We start from the raw sequence: 19,061 nt of genomic DNA, 5'->3' as shown, positions 1-19,061 counted from the left end.
TAGACTTGTATAAGCTTGTGCAAAAATCTGGATAATCCTTAGTGGTTAAGGGCAACTTCATGCAACCAAATAACATGAAATTAAATCAATAACCTTAAAAAAGGCTAAAATGTCTTTTTCCCCCCAAACGAAACAGAGACGAATGTGAATAATGTACATACAAACTGGGGTTCTGTCAATGACAACAAGGACTGTGTGTTGGTTCATATCAAATCCAAGAATAATAGACAACCAAACGTATAACCTTCTTGTGGTTTTCTTAATATGCAGCATTCATTATGGTAGTTAGGTCCCTTCACTGGTTTTTTACAAGTCTGAAGTTGTGTTTCTTGTGTCATTGCCGGCATCTCCACCCTCAGAGCTGCTTTTATTTTCTTCTTCTTTGCAGTCCTTGTCATCTTCATCTCCTGGAGATTACCGGGACTGTTTAGAGGATTTCTTTGAAGTGTATGACTTTTTCCGTTTTGAGCGTGCTTTTTCATTCTTTCTTTTGCCTTTTCCAACTTCTTCTACTCTATCACCTTCTTCCTCACTGCTTGCCCCTGCATGCAGTATTCCCGTCTTCTCCCTCAGTTTCTGAAGAGTTCTGTTGCTGAATTGCCTGGTACCCAACAAACTTTACTGCTGGGTTATTTTCTATTTCCCACAATCCTTCATTAAATCCTTTCCATTTGTTTGACTTCCCAAACTTGTCTTTGTATTCCTTATAAGGGAAAAGGTCTTTGGGACCTAGAAATGCAGTTTCATGGGTGCCAAAAAAGAAGATAGGATACGTATTTGCTGGAGGCTTCACAGCTCCCTCTGGGTGTTCCTCAATCCGGGCCGGCCAGTGCGGGTAGCCCTTCATCTTGCCGAAGACCAGGTCGCCCGCCTTGTACTTGCGGGGCCAAGGACGCGCCATCTGGGCCGCTCCCCTTCCTGGTCGTCCGTGGGCTCTGCGAAGAGGCTGGGGGGCCGCCCCTCCGCGGGCCAAGGGACTGCGCCGCGCTCCCCGCGGGCCTCGAGCTGGGCAGGCGGGCGGACGAGCTGCCGCTCCGACGAAGGGAAGCGACGGCGAGGCGATATAATTGCTTATCAATTTTAGAATCAGTTTTTCGGGATCCTTTAAAAATTCTGCTTGTTTACGGAGTGAAGTGCATTGAGTTTTATTATAATTGGAGGGAAATATATATCCCTGCAATCTCAGTCTCAAAACCAATAACGTTTTCATTGTATTTAAATTTTAAAAAATAATTCTGATGGAGTTTTAAAATGTCAGCCAGGGCTTCCCTGGTGGCACAGTGGTTGAGAGTCCGCCTGCCGATGCAGGGGACACGGGTTCGTGCCCCAGTCCGGGAAGATTCCACATGCCGTGGAGCAGCTAGGCCTGTGAGCCATGGCTGCTGAGCCTGCGCGTCCTGAGCCTGTGCTCCGCAACGGGAGAGGCCACAGCAGTGAGATGCCCGTGTACCGCAAAAAAAAAAAAAAAAAAAAAAAAAAAAGCCAAGTCCCAACAGACTCCCTAATCCACTCATAGATCATTTATATGTGCTCTTCTCTCTGCTAGGAAGATCCCCCTGTCATATTTTGCCCAGCTTATTTCTACACTTCATATATGGCTCATTTTAATATTTATTTTCTCAGGGATACCATTTCTTTAACTATATAAGTTACCCCTATTCATGTTCAATAAGTATCATACATTAAAATATTGCTCTTAAGACACATGGTACCCCAAGGGTCATCATTCTTGAAAAAGTAGAGTATACTAGTAAACACTACTTAATACATTTTCAAGGGTTAATTTTACTTTATATCTTTTCTACCCTCAAACGCTCTCAAAAAAGACATGAAGAGGTAAATATTCAAGTTTGTAAAATATAATCTCAAGAAAAACATAGTACTATACTGACTGCTTATTATGTGCCAGACAATTGACACATACAGCTAAATATTATATATATTTTACATAAGTATATAATATATAACTGTGTTATATGTAATGCCAAAATTATAGAGGGCTCAGTTCCCAGGTACTAATCTAGGAGTTTCACATATATTAATTAATTCAATCATTATGACAACTCTATGAGGTAGGTGCTATTATTATCATGCCTAGTTTATAAAAACTGAGAAAAAAAGAAATTAAGTAAATTGTTCAGGTCACACAGCTGAAAAGTGGTGAAGCCAATATTTAAATCCAGCAGTGTGGTTTGAAGTCTACACTTTTAATTATGCACTTACATCTGTGCTTATAAGTTCCATATTAATTAATATTCACAATAATCTGTAATAGTAAATAATTACATTGAAATCATTATCTAAATGAGGAATCTCAGAATTCATTTCCAAAATTTTCAAAGGGAACATAAACTTCTGAGGCAAGTATTTAGAGTTGTCTAACTTTATATTTTGTATGCCAATAATTATTAGATAAATGAGAGGAACTCCATGTTATATTATGTATTATATCATGTAAAATATGGTAATAAAAGCACAGCAATTTTATTGATTTCTAGATATTTTCAAAATATAACATTCAATCATTGTTTCTACTAATATAAGCATTTTTCTGTTTGACCACCAGGATCCAAACTGATATTTTCAAAGACTTCTCCATTATGGAAAAATGATCTTAAAAAGAATGTCAGGTGATCTTAAAAAGAATGTCAATTAAAAAGGAAAATAGATGAAATTTCAAATCCTATTTTTAGTAACTTTTATTAATTTATGTTTACTCTCACAATTATTATAGGGTTACAAAGGAAATATTTAAGGGGTATCTAATTCAGTGATTGAATATTAGATTCCCTAGATGTGGTCTAAATATTAAAGATGCTAAAAGATTATGAAGTGTAAAAGTTTTAAGTGTGCTGAGCACAAAGCTGACTTCCTTCAATCACTCAGAGAAAGCTGTCTAAATCCAAACTCTTTTGCTCATGTCTGTTCTGAAGTATGGAAATTTGAGCAAAAAATAATAGCATTAAGAATTACATTAAAATTTAATAAAGTGTTAGGCCTTTTCAGCAAGGATTTACTTTGAAGTAAAGCTATTTAAGGTCTAACATATTGCCACAAAATCATTATTAAACCATTCTTTGAAGTTCCAGATGCTTGTAATTCCAGAAACTATACTTTGACATGATATAGAACAACTTAAGTCATTTTAAGAATTTACTGTAAAGTCTAAACTCTCAAAGAGTTCTCAAATTTAAGTATATTTTTCCACTCATAGACAAAAAAGTACAGCTTCTTCATCTATCTTTTATAGTCATTCTAGCTCTTAATGCAGAAAAGCACATGGGATATTAATGGCAGATAAGCAATAACAGCATAATCTTAGTTTACAAGTAATGTGAGAAGATAAAACAACAGCTAAGAGAAAAACATATTCATGTTGAAAAGAAAAAGTAGTAAACAATTTTTATCTTAAAAAAGAAAGATGGAAGGGAATATGGCAGGAGAGTAAGACACGGAGATCACCTTCCTCCCCACAGATACACCACAAATACATCTACACGTGAAACAACTCCTACAGAACACCTACTGAACGCTGGCAGAAGACCTCAGACCTCCCAAAAGGCAAGAAACCCCCCACGCACCTGGGTAGGGCAAAAGAAACAAGAATAAACAGAGACAAAAGGATAGGGATGGGACCTGCACCAGTGGGAGGGAGCCGTGAAGGAGGAAACGTTTCCATATACTAGGAAGCCCCTTCGTGGGCGGAGACTGCGGGTGGCGGAGGAGGGAAGCTTCGGAGACGCAGAGGAGAGCACAGCAACAGGGGTGTGGAGGGCAAAGCAGGGAGAGATTCCCGCACAGAGGATTGGTGCCGACCGGCACTCACCAGCCTGAGAAGCTTGTCTGCTCACCTGCCGGGGCGGGTGGGGCTGGGAGTTGAGGCTCGGGCTTCAGTTGGAGCGCCGGGAGAGGACTGGGGTTGGCGGTATGAACACAGACTGCAGGGGGTTAGTGCGGCACAGGTGGCTGGGAGGGAGTCCGGGGAAAAGTCTGGACCTGCCGAAGAGGCAAGAAACTTTTCCTTCCCTCTTTGTTTCCTGGTGCGCGAGGAGAGGGGTTTAAGAGTGCTGCTTAAAGGAACTCCAGAGACGGGTGCGAGCCGCGGCTAAAAGCGCGAACCCCAGAGACGGGCATGACACGCTAAGGCTGCTGCTGCTGCCACCAAGAAGCCTGTGTACAAGCACAGGTCACTGTCCACACCACCCTTCTGGGGAGCCTGTGCAGCCCGCCACTGCCAGGGTCCTGGGATCCAGGGACAACTCCCCTGGGAGAACGCACTGCGTGCCTCAGGCTGGTGCAACGTCACGCTGGCCTCTGCCGCCGCAGGCTCGCCCCGCACTCCGTGCCCCTCCCTCCCCCCGGCCTGAGTGAGCCAGAGCCCCCGAATCAGCTGCTCCTTTAACCCCGTACTGTCTGAGTGAAGAACAGACGCCCTCCGGTGACCCACACGCAGAGGCGGGGCCAAATCCAAAGCTGAGCTCCTGGGAGCTGTGAGAACAAAGAAGAGAAAGGGAAATCTCTCCCAGCAGCCTCAGAAGCAGCAGATAAAAGCTCCACAATCAACTTGATGTACCCTGCATCTGTGGAATACATGAATAGACAACGAATCATTCCAAATTGAGGAGGTGGACTTTGAAAGCAAGATTTATGATTTTTTCCCCTTTTCCTCTTTTTGTGAGTGTGTATGTGTATGCTTCTGTGTGAGATTTTGTCTGTATAGCTGTGCTTCCACCATTTGTCCTAGGGTTCTATCTGTCCATGGTTTTTTTTTTCTTAATAATTTTTTTATTTTAATAACTTTATTATATTTTATCTTACTTTAACTTCTTTCTTTCTTTTTTCCTTCCTTCCCTACTTCCTTCCTCCCTCCCTCCCTCCTTTCTTTCTTTCTACTTCTACTAATTCTTTCTTTCTACTTTTTCTCCCTTTTATTCTGAGCCGTGTGGATGAAAGGCTCTTGGTGCTGCAGCCAGGAGTCACTGCTGTGCCTCTGAGGTGGGAGACCCAACTTCAGGACACTGATCCACAAGAGACCTCCCAGCTCCACATAATATCAAACGGCGAAAATCTCCCAGAGATCTCCATCTCAACACCGGCACCCAGCTTCACTCAATGACCAGCAAGCTACAGTGCTGGACATCCTATGCCAAACAACTAGCAAGACAGGAACACAACCCCACCCATTAGCAGAGAGGCTACCCGTACAGGATAAATCCAAGGAGAAATGCACCAAGACAGATATTAATCAAACTGTCAAAATTTAAATACAAAGAAAACGTATTAAAAGCAGCAAGGGAAAAGCAACAAATAACACACAAGGGAATCCCCATAAGGTTAACAGCTGATCTTTCAGCAGAAACTCTGCAAGCCAGAAAGGACTGGCAGGACATATTTAAAGTGATGAAGGAGAAAAACCTACAACCAAGATTACTCTACCCAGCAAAGATCTCATTCAGATTTGATGCAGATATTAAAACATTTACAGACAAGCAAAAGCTGAGAGAGTTCAGCACCACCAAACCAGCTTTACAACAAATGCTAAAGGAACTTCTCTAGGCAAGACACATAAGAGAAGGAAAAGACCTACACTAACAAACCCAAAACAATTAAGAAAATGGGAATAGGAACATACATACCGATAATTACCTTAAATATAAATGGATTAAATGCTACCACAAAAAGACACAGACTGGCTGAATGGATACAAAACCAAGACGTGCATATTTGCTGTCTACAAGAGACCCACTTCAGACCTAGAGACACATACAGACTGAAAGTAAGGGAATGGAAAAAGATATTCCAGGCAAATGGAAACCAAAAGAAAGCTGGAGTAGCAATTCTCATATCAGACAATATAGACTTTAAAATAAAGACTATTAGAAGAGACAAAGAAGGACACTACATAATTATCAAGGGATCGATCCAAGAAGAAGATATAAGAATTGTAAATATTTATGCACCCAACATAGGAGCACCTCAACACATAAGGCAAATACTAACAGCCAGAAAAGGGGAAATCGACAGTAACACATTCATAGTAGGGGACTTTAACACCCCACTTTCACCCATGGACAGATCATCCAAAATGAAAATAAATAAGGAAACACAAGCTTTAAATGATACATTAAAAAAGAAGGACTTAATTGATATTTATAGGACATTCCATCCAAAACCAACAGAATACACATTTTTCTGAAGTGCTCATGGAACATTCTCCAGGATAGATCATATCTTGGGTCACAAATCAAGCCTTGGTAAATTTAAGAAAATTGAAATTGTATCAAGTATCTTTTCTGACCACAACGCCATGAGACTAGATATCAATTACAGGAAAAGATCTGTAAAAAATACAAACACATGGAGGCTAAACAATACACTACTTAATAACAAAGTGATCACTGAAGAAATCAAAGAGGAAATAAAATACCTAGAAACAAATGACAATGGAGACACGATGACCCAAAATCTATGGGATGCAGCAAAAGCAGTTCTAAGAGGGAAGTTTATAGCAATACAATCCTACCTTAAAAAACAGGAAACATCTCGAATAAACAACCTAACTTTGCACCTCAAGCAATTAGAGAAAGAAGAACAAAAAAAAAACCCCAAAGTTAGCAGAAGGAAAGAAATCATAAAAATCAGATAAGAAATAAATGAAAAAGAAATGAAAGAAATGATAGCAAAGATCAATAAAACTAAAAACTGGTTCTTTGAGAAGATAAACAAAATTGATAAACCATTAGCCAGACACATCAAGAAAAAAAGGGAGAAAACTCAAATCAATAGAATTAGAAATGAAAAAGGAGAAGTAACAACAGACACTGCAGAAATACAAAAGATCATGAGAGATTACTACAAGAAACTCTATGCCAATAAAATGGACAATCTGGAAGAAATGGACAAATTCTTAGAAATGCACAGCATGCCAAGACTGAATCAGGAAGAAATAGAAAATATGAACAGACCAATTACAAGCACTGAAATTGAAACTGTGATTAAAGATCTTCCAACAAACAAAAGCTCAGGACCAGATGGCTTCACAGGTGAATTCTATCAAACATTTAGAGAAGAGATAACACCTATCCTTCTCAAACTCTTCCAAAATATAGCAGAGGGAGGAACACTCCCAAACTGATTCTACGAGGCCACCATCACCTTGATACCAAAACCAGAAAAGGATGTCACAAAGCAAGAAAATTACAGGCCCATATCACTGATGAACATAGATGCAAAAATCTTCAACAAAATACTAGCAAACAGAATACAAAAGCACATTAAAAGGATCATACACAGTGATCAAGTGGGGTTTATTCCAGGAATTCAAGGATTCTTTAATATATGCAAATCAATCAATGTGATACACCATATTAACAAATTGAAGGAGAAAAACCATATGATCATCTCAATAGATGCAGAGAAAGCTTGCGACAAAATTCAAAACCCATTTATGATAAAAACCGGGCAGAAAGCAGGCATAGAGGGAACTTCCCTCAACATAATAAAGGCCATATATGACAAACCCACAGCCAACATCGTCCTCAATGGTGAAAAATTGAAAGCATTTCCACTAAGATCAGGAGCAAGACAAGGTTGCCCACTCTCACCACTCTTATTCAACATAGTTTTGGAAGTTTTAGCCACAACAATCAGAGAAGAAAAGGTAATAAAACGAATCCAAATCGGAAAAGAAGATGTAAAGCTGTCACTGTTTGCAGATGACATGATACTATACATAGAGAATCCTAAAGATGCTACCAGAAATCTACTAGAGCTAATCAATGAATGTGGTAAAGTAGCAGGATACAAAATTAATGCACAAAAATCTCTGGCATTCCTATACACTAATCATGAAAAATCTGAAAGGGAAATCAAGAAAACACTCCCATTTACCATTGCAACAAAAAGAATAAAATATCTAGGAATAAACCTAACTAAGGAGACAAAAGACCTGTATGCAGAAACTTATAAGACACTGATGAAAGAAAGTAAAGATAATACAAACAGATGGAGAGATATACCATGTTCTTGGATTGGAAAAATCAACGTTGTGAAAATGACTCTACTACCCAAAGCAATGTACAGATTCAATGCAATCCCTATCAAACTACCACTGGCATTTTTCACAGAACTAGAGCAAAAAATTTCACAATTTATATGGAAACACAAAAGACCCCGAATAGCCAAAGCAATCTTGAGAATGAAAAATGGAGCTGGAGGAATCAGGGTCCCTGACTTCAGACTATACTACAAAGCTACAGTAATCAAGACAGTATGGTACTGGCACAAAAACAGAAATATAGATCAATGGAACAGGATAAAAGCCAAGAGATAAACCCAGGCACATATGGTCACCTTATCTTTGATAAAGGAGGCAGGAATGTACAGTGGAGAAAGGACAGCCTCTTCAATAAGTGGTGCTGGAAAAACTGGACAGGTACATGTAAAAGTATGAGATTAGATCACTCCCTAACACCATACACAAAAATAAGCTCAAAATGGATTAAAGACCTAAATGTAAGGCCAGAAACTATCAAACTCTTAAAGAAAACATAGGCAGAACACTCTATGACATAAATCACAGCAAGATCCTTTTTGACCCACCTCCTAGAGAAATGGAAATAAAAACAAAAATAAACAAATGGGACCTAATAAAACTTCAAAGCTTTTGCACAGCAATGGAAACCGTAAACAAGACAAATAGACAACACTGAGAATGGGAGAAAATATTTGCAAATGAAGCAACTGACAAAGGATTAATCTCCAAAATTTATAAGCAGCTCATGCAGCTCAATAACAAAACAACAAAGAACCCAATCCAAAAATGGGCAGAAGACCTAAATAGACATTTCTCCAAAGAAGATATACAGACTGCCAACTAACACATGAAAGAATGCTCAACATCATTAATCATTAGAGAAATGCAAATCAAAACTACAGTGAGATATCATCTCACACCAGTCAGAATGGCCATCATCAAAAAATCTAGAAACAATAAATGCTGGAGAGGGTGTGGAGAAAAGGGAACCCTCTTGCACTGTTGGTGGGAATGTAAATTGATATAGCCACTGTGGAGAACAGTATGGAGTTTCCTTAAAAAACTACAAATAGAACTACCATATGACCCAGAAATCCCACTACTGGGCATATGCCCTGAGAAAAACATAATTCAAAAAGAGTCATGTACCAAAATGTTCATTGCAGCTCTATTTCCAATAGCCCGGAGATGGAAACAACCTAAGTGTCCATCATCAGATGAATGGATAAAGAACATGTGGCACATATATACAATGGAATATTACTCAGCCATAGAAAGAAATGAAATTGAGCTATTTGTAATGAGGTGGATAGACCTAGAGTCTGTCATACAGAGTGTAGTAAGTCAGAAAGAGAAAGACAAATACCGTATGCTAACACATATATATGGAATTTCAGAAAAAAAAATGTCATGAAGAACCTAGGGTAAGACAGGAATAAAGACACAGACCTATTAGAGAATGGACTTGAGGATATGGGGAAGGGTAAGCTGTGACAAAGCGAGACAGGGGCATGGACATATATGCACTACCAAACGTAAGACAGATAGCTAGTGGGAGGCAGCCGCATAGCACAGGGAGATCAGCTGGGTGCTTTTTGACCGCCTGGAGGAGTGGGATAGGGAGGGTGGGAGGGAGGGAGACGCAAGAGGGAAGAGATATGGGAACCTATGTATATGTATAACTGATTCACTTTGTTATAAAGCAGAAACTAACACACCATTGTAAAGCAATTATACTCCAATAAAGATGTAAAAAAAAAAAAAAAAGAGCTTGTTAAAAAAATGGAATTCAATCCCACCAGTACTACTGAATCAGAATCTGCACTTTTACAATCTCCCCAGTGTACTTGTGTACCATGAATAGTTGAAAGGTTCATTTCTACCTTGACATGTCTTTTCTGTCTGAGAAATACACACATTTTATCCAGTTTGATATAAATAAAACACTCAAAAATGTAAAAAAGAAAGAAAGAAAGAAAGAAAGGGTTTTCTGTGGAATACACGAGTTATACCTATTTTTAGTATTCTTGATTAAATATTTGCATTCTCAACAGTTTGTTTTATTCCTAAGTGTAATCTTTACATTTTTTCCACATGTTTTACTATGAAAATTTCCAAAGATACAGAAAAGTTAAAATAATCACTTAGTGTATATACCATATACCCTCCACCTCTTCTATAATGGTCAGATTCCGATATGTTTGCTTCATGCTCCACCTATCATTCTTCAAACTGTGATACATCCATCATTCTTCAGTCATCATATTTTGATGTTTTTCATATACATGAAGTATGTATTTTGATGTATTCATGTATTTCCATATACTTTAGAATGCATACATAATATTGAGTGTAATGTTCTTGGGAGCAAAATTTATATGCAGTGATATACACAAAACTTAAGTGCATCTAAGTATAATTTCAAGGCACCTTGGTCTTTCTTGTTTCTGCTCTAAGTTTTGCATCCCTTTTCTACACCAGATGTCCCTGTTTCACTATAGTTCATATATTCTAAATGCCACAAATCGCAAAGAATCCTGTTGTGTCCCTAGCCCTTAGCCAATATGCTGCTTATTCTTATCAGGATACTAATATGTCATTTAGCTTTGTACTAGGCTGTTCTCTGTCACATTCTTACAGGAATATTGAACCAAAGCAGGCAGCCATCAGCATTTAGTAGTAACGGGAAAATAGATACAAACACAAAAATGCCAAAGCATAAGATAATTAATCCCTCAATGAAAGGTCATTTATAACTTGGGTATACAAAATTGACATTACTAAAATAAATAATCGGGACTTCATACATAGGATCTATTTTCCTGACAAAAGATAGCCTACCTGTACCTGATTTGTATTAAAATGTGCTATGAAAGGCAACATTGTTAGCCTAAAGGCATGGTACATTGCTAATGTGAAATTTTGCCTTAGGTTTACAAATGATAACACTTGACTGTCAACAGGCTACCCTATAAAATCAATTACCTCTGCTCTAAATAAAATTTTAGTGGCTTTATAAATAATTTAAACTAAGGGCTATATAAGTACCTGAATATTTCCATCGCCCTCAAGAATAGTTTTGTCATTGCAGTCTTATGTCTTCATTAAAGGCATTTTTTCATAGAGTTAAAAAATTGTTAAAACAGTGCATAAAATTTTAATATCTACAAAACATGTCACTTCTTTAATTCTCTAGACAGTCCTACATTCGACAATGTTAACGTAATTTAGGAGCCAAACCACCCCATCACAATTCTTTCTATGTGTTTAGGGGAGCCTGCGATAAATATGAAAAATATCGCTATCACACTATATGTAAACAATGTGTTCCAAGATATCAGAGTGACTCAAACTCTTAGTGAATACAAAACACCAATAGGTGAAACCGTAGTTTGCTTATGTGTATAATATGAGCTGAATAATAATGTAAGTATGATGATCCATCTCATACATTATCAATAGTTGAATGATGCCAAGAAGTTAGACAAGGGCCATTTACAAATAAAATACTAAACGTAACGGTTTATTAGTTAATTTCAAAAGGGAATAGTCACAGGACTTAGAAGTTAAATATTTAGTATTTTATGAATTCTAATTCTTCATAACCATTTTTCTTCGCAATTTTTTACTTTTCACTTATTATAAAAACGATAGCAATTCTTAAACATGAATCAAATAGTCTTGACCACGAGACTGAGCTCCAGGCTTCGGTTTTCATGTTTGTGGTAGTCAGCCCAGAATTTTAAGTATGCAGTCTCTTTCACCATTGTAATCTATTGAGTGTAATAAAATCTAAAAGTCATTATTTTACTCCTGCTATGAAGCTCCCACATTTCAAAACTATTAAAATCAAACAATCTTCATCTTGTCAAATAATACCAAAATGTGTGGAGCAAAGTGGTGTCAAATAAGGCAATACAAAGAGAGGAGGGTAACAATTGTTCATATAGCCATAGTTTTATTCCAAATGGGGACAATAGTGTAGTAGTTTTATTCAAAAGTAAGTTACGATAATAAAACTTCCTTATCAGTTATTATCATTTTCCTTAAAATAATAAAATTGAATATTCACTAATAAATAATTGAAAAGAAATGTGTCCTTCCAGAAAATGTCCCAGCCAAACATTTAAAATTAACTATTATGTAAAGCTTTCTGCCTTTTAACTTTACTATGTTTATTCAGCAACGTTCTTCTAGGCAATGTGGCATTTCAGTTTTAGGGAACAGCAGGAAGAGTTGTAGGAGGTGAAGCCCTATATGTTAACAGAAACTATAAAATAGACCAGAAATAAAAATGCTGCTCATTCATCCATTCACACCTTTATCCTGAAAATGGTCTCTTGATTTAGTCTGTAAATGGATTTTGTAGTGAATGCCAAGGCAAACAAACTACCCTGCCTCAGAAGTTGATTTATTCATGAACCAAACCTAGAGACATGGTCTGGCCCAGTTCAGCCTGGGAAGGAGAGTGCACATCTGGATGGAAGTGGCCTTTGCCTAAAAGCCTGGCATTCAGACGGTGGTCTGACCTAAATATTATCCCTCCTCTGTCCTCTCTTTTCTGATAAAACTGCTTAGGATTTTAACTTCTCTTTTTCGAGCATTCATAGTTGATAAATAATTATGTTATAGTACTCTTGGGGATATTTGTGAGCCAAAAGGTAAAGTATAAGGGCTGTTTTGACTTGCACATACCATCACTGACTCCATTTTACAGCTTCATCTTAGACTTGCAGTCCTACCACTCTCCCCTTTCTGGGTGACTTACTCACAAAGAATGCCCCCAAACCAGATAAATTTCCAATCAACTTTTACACTTGCCTTCATCTGATATGAAAACAGAAAGAATGTCTTTTGCTGATGAAGATGGTTATTGGTCATGAGTTCCAATTTAGTTCCATTTAGTACCAGACATACTTCTCCCTGGTAGTCAGATTCTATTTTTAGCTTTAGCCTCTTCACAGTCCCCAGCACTCCTTTTGGCAGATGGGCATGCAGCCGCAAATGCCTCTGGATCCTTGTCTGCCTGATCCTGCCTGTATGTAAGTTACCCACAATAAACTTCATAATTGCACTTTATGGAGTTGCCTGCTTCGTTTTTTGGTCTGCAAGTTACTTCTCAGTTCAAAGGATATTATTCAATATCTCATTATTCAATGCCTTTCAACATTAGTCAAATTCCTCTGAAGCCAACTGAATGGGTCTAAATTCTGGCTCTACCTTTTGCCCTCAGGTGACATTAAAGAACTTCTCTGTTTTCACATCTGCACTAACTCTTTGAGGCAGAAACTGCACATGAGCTTTGGTCTTTAGATATTAATATAGTTGACATGACCTCAGGTAATTTTATATTTTTCTTATCCTTCTTTCTGCTGAACTTGCAAGAGAATGTGTTTGTTTATAGGGCCCTTAGAGGATGATTTTCTTTAAAATAGGCCTCAAGTTTAGAAGAGGATCTATAGATTTTTAGACGCTAGATCCCTGAAACACCCCTGAGGTTTCAGGAATAAGCCAAAGAGGCCTGTATATGGATTTGCTGATTGATGAAGAAGTTGACAAGCATTTTTACTCATTTGAAATCACATGTTCATTTAGCACCTCATCCCCCAGAAGCTTATACTCTAATGAGAGCCAGAGACAAAGCAAATATTAGAAAATAATATGATCTTGGAGTCGCGGGCATCCTGATCGCAGAGGCCCCAAAGATGGCATAGTGATGAAGACACCTTCCAATGATCGGAGAATCTTTACCCGCGGGTACCTGCCTGGACCTGTGGCATCACCTTGGGCCAAAGGAACTTGTCTACCACTTCCCCGAAAACGTCTTTCTCTCCTAATTCATGAGCCAGCAGGATGTGGTCGCCAGGCTTTCAGAATGCCTGCTCATAGCTGCGTACAAAGGCCAGGCGGAGAATGTGTTTCACCTCATTAACAAGGGCGCCAAGGTAGCCATTACCAAGCATGGCTGGACCCCCTGCATCTTGCTGCCAATAAGGGCCATCTTTCTGTGGTCCAGATCTTGCTGAAGGCTGGCTGTGACCTCGATGTCCAGGACGATGCTGGAGACACAGCACTTTATATTGCTGCTGCCCTAAATCACAAGAAGGTGGTTAAAATCTTAGTGGAAGCCGGAGCAGATGGGACCATTGTCAATAATGCAGGCCGGACTCCACTGGAGACTGCCTGCTACCACAATAATCCAGAAGTTGCTCTCCTCCTCACTAAAGTGCCCCAGGGAAGTGTCTCAGCAGGAGACACCCATAGCAGTGAACAGGCTGTACCCAGAAAAGAAGAGTCCAGAGATTTCCTGTCCGCCTCCCCAGAGCCCAGAGCAAAGGACAACAGGCAGAAAAAGTCAAGGCCCAATGTGTCAGCGTTTTCTGACTCCACCCCACCAGCACACAAGCAGCCCTGACAGCAGAAGAACTCGCACACTCACAATGACCCTAAAAAGAGGCCTGGGCATCGCTGTTTACCCCCATCCCCCATGAGTTCAGAGCATACCAGCTCTACACACTGTACCAGGGCAAGGGCAGCAAAGTGATGCAGGCACCAATAAACGGCTCTCGATGTAAACCCCTGATCAACAAGCTGGAGAATCAGTTGGAGGCAACTGTGGAGGAGATCAAAGCAGAGCTGGTGTTGGTTCAGGATAAGATGAACACGAAGCTGGGACACATGGAGAATAAGACCCAGCACCAAATGCGGGTTCTGGACCAGCTGATGGTCGAGCGACTCTCAGCAGAGAGGAAGGAGTGCCTGAATCGCCTATAGCAGCACTCGGACTCAGAGAAGCACGAGGGAGAGAAACGGCAGATGTCCTTGGTGGATGAATTAAAAACTTGGTGCATGTTAAAGATTCAGAATCTGGAGCTGAAGCTTTCTGGAAATTCTGGGGCCTCCGAGACTAAATCCACACCCTCCACTTGTGAGTCCTCCACAGGTGTGGAACAGTCAGTGGGGACTGCAGGTCCAGTAGCAGCCTCTGACAGCTCCCCACAGGTGGCCAGGCCCAAGGAAAAGGCCCTCAGCTCCACAGCCACCCACAGACCCCAGCAGGAGCTGTCTTCCTCGGATTGTACAGGCTCCTGACTGAGGAATGTCAAGGTCCAGACAGCCTCATTACCCTTGAAAGAGGCAGCCAAATGCAACCCACAGGCTGGGCCCTGTGTTGACAGAGGCACCCAAACCAAGAAGTCTGGGAAAAGTGGGCAGACGAGGCACCTAGGCCAGCACCCAGCACCACCTGCGGGCAGCCGCCACTAGCAGCAGGTGGCGAGCAGACTGCCCCTCACATTCGAGACACCTCCCAAGCTCTGGAGCTCACCCACTATTTCTTTGAGGCTGTTTCCACCCAGATGGAAAAGTGGTATGAAAGGATGATTGAAGAAGCACGAAGCCAAGCCAGTCAGAAAGCCCAGCAAGACAAGGCCACGCTGGAGGAACACATTAAAAGTTTAGAGGAGGAACTTGCTAAACTAAGGACTAAGGTACACAAGGAAAACTAGGGCCTGGGAAGTGGGACGAGAAAGAATTCCTGGGACTTCCCTGGTGGTCCAGTGGTTAAGACTCTGTGCTTCCAATGCAGGGGGCGGGGGTTCGATCCCTGGTTGGGGAACTAAGATCACACATGCCGTGTGGCCAGGGGTGGGAGGCAGTGGCGCCGGGGAAGGATTCCTGAGGATTTCCGGTCCTGCAACTGCAGAAGAGCTATGTCTAAGGTGCCGGTTGTTGTACACAGAGCAGAACTTGCCTTTAAAAAAAATCAGTAATTTCTAAAATGTGCCACACACATGCTTCCTATGCCCTGAAGTTATGAAGACTTCAACAATTAGACTGAAATTAGGGGAAACTTGCCTAGTTTCAGGTTTCATTACAGATTCGAAACCTCAGCCCAAGTTCATCTGAAGTTCAAAAGCTCAGATTAAGCGAGCCGTGCTAAGAAACTGAAGGATGTGTAAGCCTAAACTCTAATATTCAGGATATGAAATAATGTAAATGAAAAGCAAGAAAAATATGAATCCCTGTGAACTCAAATCAAGCAGTCATTCATATCAACATGCCTGCTGTGCCTGGACAGTGTCTTTCTGTAAGAGCTACAACAGACACGCTGAACCCCCTCCCTCAAGTTCACAGTTCCCAAAATGCTGACGTTTTAACCAGGGGAAAACTCACCAAACAAATTTTGAGGAGAAGGATTTTCATGATGGCACAAGATCCAGTATATCTTAAAATGTTTTGAAAAGTCAGAGTGTATTTAAATAATGGGTTAATTGACTAATAGCACTGGGAATGTTTGTTAATAATGAGCTCAAATGAGAAAGGTTCAAATCATTGGATCATGGTTTCTGTATCTTTCAGCCAAAAGAAATAGTACAATCATTTAATCATAGTGATTTTAAAGTGGATTAATGGAAAAAACATTCACGTAACAATTACCTGAAACTTCTATAACCTAATTCACAGCCAGTTATCTTAGAGTACCTTTCTGAATTTGAGCTTATTGGTCTACATTTTATAAAGAAATAAGACTGTTTCTTGAAAGTATTTCATTTTGAACTGAGTTCTGTTATTGAAGAACCTCAAAAGCTTTCCACTGCTTTGTAGCAACTATATCAAGGTAAATAATGCAATAAATTGACTTGGATTCCCCAGCTTCATGGAGCCCTGTGGATTTTACTCTGCTCTATGGAGTATACAAAGTTGCAAAAGTAACGGTATGTTGAAACTTTGGATTAAATTATCTTCCAAGCTTCTTGTTCCTTGTGGCATTATATTCATCTCCTCAAAATTCCATATATGCATAGAAACCTCGATTCTATTTCTATAAACACAGGAACCAAGTAAATGTTGTCTGTAATTTTGAATAAACTTTTGCTCATTAAGCCAAAGAGAAAATATGACTTCTTGACATGGGAACACCCAGAAAAACAAAGTATGCATTTAGTCCCCTTGTGTTCTGCCCATCAAGCTCAGTTGTTTTTCGTTTGTTCTTTTAAATACTGACAATCTATGGATCTAGGCGTTCCTAATAAATGTAGATGTATGTCAATCAAAAAAAGAAAAAAAAAAGGAAAAGAAAACAATATGATCTTGCTACAATGGAAGTCTTAGCTGATATTGAAACATATCATAAAGGTCCCCAACTGAATCACGGGCAATCAGGGAGAAGGGAAGTGCTAGAGTGTGAACAGCTGTTACCTAAGTGGAGTGTGAAAAAAAAGGGTATAGTAGGCAGAGAAACGGCATATGCAAAGACAAATGATTTAGCATAGCTGGAAAATTAACTGCAAGATTGAAGATGAAGCTGGAGTGATAGTTATGGAGCAGAAAATTAGAAAGAATCAAGAATAACTCTATGGCCACATAGTGACCAAGGTGAGAAGCGATGAGGTTACTAAACATGAAGAGGGATGGCTACAGATACTCAGTTACAGAGATCAACATAAGAGAGGCTGTTAGCATGTGATCTGGCATGAAGGGGAGAATCTGGCATGGAAAGTCAAGACTACATATTTTGATATAAAAACAAGAGTTGCCTAAAGTTGCTTTGCTTTCAAAATCTTTATCATGAGCATCCACTCTGGAAAGCTGATAAAACAGGAACTAAGAACTAACTCAGAGACTTAAAAGCCAAAGAGCGTGAAACATTTAAATAGAGGGTTTGCCCAACAAAATGCCTCAGTGTGAATATTGACTACCAGAAAGAAAAAGAAATACTCAAGCTGTAGTATTGGATGTAGGTGGGGTAACGGTAGAAGATAAGTCAGAAGGATACTCATGTATCAGGTGTTTTTTGGCCAAGCTAATAAGTTGGACAATATCCTTAAAGCAGTCTGAAAGATTTCAGGTTTTAAACAAAGATTAAGTATGATGTCATTTGCCTTAAAAAAAAAAAAGATCTTTTTGGAAGCAATGTGCAAGATTTACAGGAGGCATCAAGGCCAGTTTTATGTTTATGTCATGATCCTGGTGAGAATGATCAGAGACTGAGCTAAACCACACAGCACTGATGCATTTCTAGGAATAGTAAAAGGAATTGATTATGTTATAGTAGGACCTTTAGTCTTTTTGAGGTCAATGTGCCTCTCTGCCCCAAACTCCACATATGATCACTGTCACTGATATTCAAGTGTGCAAAAAATTTGACTGACCTTTGAGTCAAAAGGAAAGATGATCACAGTAGAGGAGAGCATGATTTCAGTGTCCTTGAATACTGGACTGTATTCATGACCAGAATCTTCTAATGCTCACACATTAATGATTTCAGATGTGACTTCTTCGAGGTCCAGGTGAATAAGAATGGGGGTGAGAGCCCCACTGTGTGTGCAGTTCCAGCCCACTTCTGACCCCTGAAGACTGATGCCAACCCTGTTGATCTGCTGTACTTTTTAATAGTCATAGATGAAGGGTCTACAATAGGTTTAACTAGCAGTAAATATCAACAAGTGGAACTGAAAGAAGAGTTAGAAGAAGACCAATTCCTCCTGACAACTGCAGCACACAGATTATCTATTAAAGTTATAATATTCCTTATCAAAGGAATAAATACATAAAGATCTAAAATCAACACAAGTATTAATTATAATACAAAAGTAGTTCCTTCCTTTTCCCTTCTGCCTTCCAATTGTGCTTTCAAGAGGATATCACCATTCATTTCTTCAGGTGTTTCATTAAGCATTAATTCTGTGTTTCTAAATAATATGCTTACATTGTTATTTCATGATTTATCAGTTTTAGAAATATATTTACTTCCTTTTAGAGGATTAAAATTTGCTTCTTTAATTTCCCACTGCCTCCCCATACTTCTGGTTAATTTATTTATTTTGATGAATAAATCACCAAGTTAACTTTTTTCACATTAAAAAAAATATTGTTCACTGCAGAGCCAAGCAATTTACAACAATTACATTTTCTTACATGTGCTCCTTTTTACTTTCTTTAAAAAAAAATCAGCTTGTTTTTCTTAGAAAAGTTGCTATCAGCAAAGCCATAAATGTGTAAGTTCTCTATTGCCCCTTCCCCT

At 39.3% G+C, this 19,061-nt stretch overlaps 2 pseudogenes; one reads left to right on the top strand and one right to left on the bottom strand.

Annotated features, from left to right (window-relative positions):
* Positions 1–285: 285 nt before the first annotated feature.
* On the bottom strand, positions 286–901 carry LOC136122802 (hepatoma-derived growth factor-related protein 3 pseudogene; annotated as a pseudogene).
* Positions 902–13,875: 12,974 nt separating this feature from the next.
* On the top strand, positions 13,876–15,543 carry LOC136122737 (ankyrin repeat domain-containing protein 6 pseudogene; annotated as a pseudogene).
* The last annotated feature ends 3,518 nt before the right edge of the window (positions 15,544–19,061 follow it).

The sequence above is a fragment of the Phocoena phocoena genome, chromosome 4 (genome assembly GCF_963924675.1).
Source record: "Phocoena phocoena chromosome 4, mPhoPho1.1, whole genome shotgun sequence".
In the NCBI taxonomy this organism is placed as follows: Eukaryota; Metazoa; Chordata; class Mammalia; order Artiodactyla; family Phocoenidae; genus Phocoena; species Phocoena phocoena.
This window is presented reverse-complemented; position numbering and strand designations above follow the sequence as displayed.